We start from the raw sequence: 6,000 nt of genomic DNA on the forward strand, positions 1-6,000 counted from the left end.
CAGCAGAGGGAGCCATTTCATCACTTTTGCATTGTTGGCACTGTAAGTGTTGTCCGTCTTATTTTTATTATAATGTAAGCAAGCAGAGCTATAAACTAATTTACAGTTTTTTAAGTATTGGTCTCATCAGAAAATTAACAAAAAAAAAAAGATGAGTAGATACTGCCAAAAAAAAAGAAAAGAGAAAAAAAAGTAAATTTACCAGCAGAGGGAGCCATTTCATTACTTTAGCGTTGTTGGCACTGTAAGTGTTGTCCGTCTTATTTTTATTGTAATGTAAGCAAGCAGAGCTAATAATTTACTTTTTTTTTTAAAGTATTGACTTCACCAGAACTAAAAAAACAAAAAACAGATATAGTATATGAGCAGATACTGCAAAAAGAAAAAAAAAAGTCAAATTACCAGCAGAGGGAGACATTTCATCACTTTTGCATTGTTGGCACTGTAAGTGTTGTGTAACGTAATTTTATTATAATGTAAGCAAGCAGAGCTATAAACTAATTTACAGTTTTTCTTGTTGAGTATTGGTTTCATCAGGGCGGCATAGCTCGGTTGGTAGAGTGGCCGTGTCAGCAACTTGAGGGTTGCAGGTTCGATTTCCGCTTGTGCCATCCTAGTTATTGCCGTTGTGTCCTTGGGCAAGACACTTTACCCACCTGCTCCCAGTGCCACCCACACTGGTTTAAATGTAACTTAGATATTGGGTGTCACTATGTAAAGCGCTTTGAGTCACTTGAGATAAGCGCTATATAAATATAATTCACTTCACTTTAGAACATTAAAAAAGATGGATGAGCAGCTACTGCAAAAAGAAATAAACACAATTACCAGCAGAGGGAGCCATTTCATTACTTTAGTGTGGTTGGCACTCTAAGTGCTGTCTAACAGGTTTTACTATAATGTAAGCAAGCAGAGCTATAAACTAATTTACAGTTTTTTTTAGATAAGTATTGGTCTCACCAGAAAATAAAAAAAAGATGAGTAGTACTCTGAAAAAAAGAAAAAAACGTCAAATTACCAGCAGAGGGAGCCATTTCATTACTTTAGCGTTGTTGGCGCTGTAAGTTTGATTGATTGAAACTTTTATTAGTAGATTGCACACATATTCCGTACAATTGACCACTAAATGGTAACACCCCAATATATTTTTCAACTTGTTTAATTTGGGGTCCACGACGTTAATCAATCGTTATTTTATTGAGCTGTCCTCAAAAAGTCAACTCAAGAGACTTTTGTTGAGGCGTGAACACAAAAAGGGCACACTTGTAAAAGAACAAAAACATTTATTCACTATGATAGAAAACAGATGGGATTATAACATTTGTAAATTAAAAATTAGTATGCAACCGCATTTTGTAAAACATGCTCCCGTCAGGCTGAAGCAAGAAGGTTATATACATAGTACGCCTCTTAATTACACTTTGTACACACAACCCGGGTCCACCAACGCTTTAGTTACTTATTGCTTTTTTTTAACATGTGCTAATATCCTCTGCTAGCTCGACGCCTTCAAAAATGTCATAAAATAGAGTCAAACGTATACATATATATTTTTATCTCTCAACTTAAATATCTCTCCCAGCCATTCAACAAACAGAAAGTGGAGAGCGACTCAAGCCGGAACATTCATTAAAAATAATTACAACCAAGAAAGATGAGAAATTGACGTGTTTTTTTTTGTATCTGCAGTTCCAAAGTGGGGGTCGTCCTTCCTTAAGAAAGAAGTAGTTACCGTATTTCCTTGAATTACCGCCGGGTATATAATATGTGCCTGCCTAGAATTACTGCCGGGCCAAACTCCTTTCGAAAAATATTATTTTTATTAGCACGTCTAGAATTTCCACCGGGTCAAACTCGTCACGTCACGAGTGACACTTCACCTGTCATAATTTTCAAAATGGAGGAGGCTGATTTCAATCATTTGAAATCGCCTAAAGGGAAAAAGATTAAGAGCTATTCAGTTGGATTTAAGGTCCAAGCTATTGAATATGCTAAAAAGAACAGTAAGCAGCTATCTTTTATTAATATACCGTAGCTGCGTGTGTCAAATATGAGTCATTAAATGACTCCCGCCTCCTGGTGGTAGAGGGCGCTAGTGATCCTTCTTGCGACTACTCGGCTGCAGAAGAAGTGACAACAAGCAGCAAGAGTGAGCAGCGTGTTTATTTTTTCCTCTCCCTTGCACTTTTAACATGGAGGATTACATATCTAAAATAAAAACAGTTTTCTAAACTGGACTTTCAATCGAAGCAGGAGGTAATAAAGGAAGATCCATCGAGACAGAGAGACTTTTAAAACTGAAGAAAGATAAGGAAGACTTCTATAAACAAGTTATCGATGCTTTTGATCAGAAGGAGCTGCGCATGGACTTCATTTATAAGTAAAGGTAAGACCATAATAACATTTTTTTTATTAAATGTGCTTTTCATGATGGTATCCTTACATCACACTCAAATTTATAAAGGGCAGGCCTAAATTTACCACATGCATTTGGTAAGCGCCGGAGTGAGAAGAGGTTTTAAATTAATGAGCACCCCGGCGGCAATTCAAGGAAATACGGTAAGTCTCCTCCGCTCATCTTGCGAAGCAAGAAATGGTTAAATATGAATGTTAAAATAACGGAAAGAAACAAGACGAGCCTGTTAAAATAATTTAAAATGAAGGTAAAAACAAGAGATAAAGATACTTCAAACGTCACAGTGATCACACAAGGCCGGTCAGGACCTCGGAGACGAGATGGCCTTGGCTCCGCTCCTTCATGTGTAGGTTTTGACCGAGGCCAGTGCTTGTGCTGAGGAGAGAAAGATGTCAAAATGATGCAAAATGTGGTAAACAAACAAAGTTATTCTTGTTTCCAGCTTAAAACGACATCTAACATGCAAATATTACATAACCCAAAACCAGTGAAGATGGCACCTTGTGTAAATCATGTATAAAAACAGAATACATTCATCCATTTTCTACCGCTTGTCCCTTTTGTTGTCGCTGGGGGCGCTGGAACCTATTTCAGCTGCAATCGGGCGGAAGGTGGTGTACACCCTGGACAAGTCGCCACTTCATCGCAGGGCCAACACAGATAGACAACATTCACACACTAGGGACCATTTAGTGTTGCCAATCAACCTATCCCCAGGTGCATGTGTTTGGAGGTGGGAGGGGCCTATCCCCAGGTGCATGTCTTTGGAGGTGGGAGGGGCCTACCCCAGGTGTATGTCTTTGGAGGTGGGAGGGGCCTATCCCCGGGTACATGTCTTTGGAGGTGGGAGGGGCCTATCCCCGGGTGCATGTCTTTGGAGGTGGGAGGGGCCTATCCCCGGGTGCATGTCTTTGGAGGTGGGAGGGGCCTATCCCCAGGTGCATGTCTTTGGAGGTGGGAGGGGCCTATCCCCAGGTGCATGTCTTTGAAGGTGGGAGGGGCTTATCAATTGGTGCATGTCTTTGGAGGTGGGAGGGGCCTACCCCAGGTGTATGTCTTTGGAGGTGGGAGGGGCCTATCCCCGGGTGCATGTCTTTGGAGGTGGGAGGGGCCTATCTCCGGGTGCATGTCTTTGGAGGTGGGAGGGGCCTATCCCCGGGTGCATGTCTTTGGAGGTGGGAGGGGCCTATCCCCGGGTGCATGTCTTTGGAGGTGGGATGGGCCTATCCCCAGGTGCATGTCTTTGGAGGTGGGAGGGGCCTATCCCCAGGTGCATGTCTTTGGAGGTGGGAGGGGCCTATCCCCAGGTGCATGGCTTTGAAGGTGGGAGGGGCTTATCCATTGGTGCATGTCTTTGGAGGTGGGAGGGGCCTATCCCCAGGTGCATGTCTTTGGAGGTGGGAGGAAGCCGGAGTACCCGGAGGGAACCCACACAGTCACAGGGAGAACATGCAAACTCCACACAGAAAGATCCCGAGCCCGGGATTGAACCCAGAATCCAATGATTTGCAAATCCTTTCCAACCTATATTCAATTGAATAAACTCCAAAGACAAGATGCTTAACGTTCGTACTGGTAAAGTCTTGTTATTATTGGCAAATATTAGCTCATTTGGAATCTGATGCCTGCGACGTGTTTCAAAAAAGCTGGCACACGTGGCAAAAAAGACTGAGGAAGTTGAGGAGTGCTCATCAAACACTTATTTGGAACATCCCACAGGCTATTTGGGAACAGGGGGGTGCTATGATTTGGGTATAAAATCAGATCTGTCCTCTCCAAGGTTTCTCATAGTCATTAACATTGACATCCCACTGGGTTGTGAGTTTTTCCTCGCCCTTATGTGGGATCTGAGCCGAGGATGTCGTTGTGGCTTGTGCAGCCATTTGAGACACTTGTGAGTTAGGGCTATATAAATAAACATTGATTGATTGACACAAAGTGACAACTTGACTGGTTTTGGGTTTTGCATCTGCACTAGCAGAGTAAGCATGGTGAGAAGAGAGAGAAGAAGAGGTGGACGAAGGGGCTTACTGGTGCTACTACACACACATGAAGTGAGACCCGTCAGCGAGCTGAGGGTGGGTGTTAGGAGACGGCGGAGGGGGTGGGGAGGATGACGACGGGCTTTTCACTGCAAACAAAACAGATAGGCTTGTTGAACACCACAACACACCCAAACAGCACATTCGAACGACACACCCAAACAACACACCCATAGGACACACCCAAACACCACACCCAAACGACACACCCAAACAGCACACCCAAACGACACACCCATACGACACACCCAAACACCACACCCATAGGACACACCCAAACAACCCACCCAAACGACACACCCAAGCGACAGAACCCATACGACACACCCAAACACCACACCCAAACACCACACCCAAGCGACACACCCAAACGCCACACCCAAATGACACACCCATACGACACACCCAAACACCACACCCAAACGACACACCCAAACAACACACCCAAGCGACACCCATACGACACACCCAAACACCACACCCAAACAACACACCCAAACAACCCACCCAAACACCACACCCAAGCGACACACCCAAATGCCACACCCAAACGACACACCCAAGCGACACACCCAAGCGACACCCATACGACACACCCAAACACCACACCCAAACGACACACTCGAACAACCCACCCAAACGACACACCCAAGGGACACAACCAAGCGACACACCCAAACGCCACACCCTAATGCCACGCCCAAACACCACACCCAAGCAACACACTCAAACGCCACACCCAAGCAACACACCCAAGCGACACACCCAAACGACACACCAAAACGACACACCCAAGCGACACACCCAAGCAACACACACAAGCGACACACCGAAACAACACACCCAAACAACACACTCAAGCAACACACCGAAACAACACACCAAAAAAACACACTCAAGAAACACACCCAAACAACACACCCAAGCAACACACTCAAGCAACACAACCAAGCAACACAACCAAGCAACACAACCAAGCAACACACCCAAGCAACACACCCAAGCAACACACCCAAAAAACAAACCCAAGCAACACACCCAAGCAACACACCCAAGCAACACACCCAAAAAACAAACCCAAGCAACACACCCAAGCAACACACCTAAGCACCACACCCAAGCAACACACTCAAGCAACACAACCAAGCGACACACCCAAGCGACACACCCAAGAAACACACCCAAACAACACACCTAAGCAACACACCCAAGCAACACACCCAAGCAACACAACCAAGCAACACACCCAAACAACACACTCAAGCAACACACCCAAACAACACACCCAAGCAACACACCCAAACATCACACCCAAGCGACACACCCAAACAACACACCCAAGCAACACACCCAAGCGACACACCCAAACAACACACCCAAACAACACACCCAAGCAACACAACCAGGCAACACACCCAAACATCACACCCAAGCGACACACCCAAACAACACACCCAAGCAACACAACCAGGCAACACACCCAAACGACACACCCAAACAACACACCCAAACGACACACCCAAACAACACACCCAAGCAACA

General features: G+C 44.9%; 1 pseudogene; it reads right to left on the reverse strand.

Annotated features, from left to right (window-relative positions):
- Positions 1 to 1,263: 1,263 nt before the first annotated feature.
- LOC133562870 (pleckstrin homology domain-containing family A member 5-like) overlaps positions 1,264 to 6,000 on the reverse strand; it is a 344,567-nt pseudogene continuing 339,830 nt past the window's right edge.

The sequence above is a fragment of the Nerophis ophidion genome, linkage group LG12, assembly GCF_033978795.1.
Source record: "Nerophis ophidion isolate RoL-2023_Sa linkage group LG12, RoL_Noph_v1.0, whole genome shotgun sequence".
Classification (NCBI taxonomy): domain Eukaryota; kingdom Metazoa; phylum Chordata; class Actinopteri; order Syngnathiformes; family Syngnathidae; genus Nerophis; species Nerophis ophidion.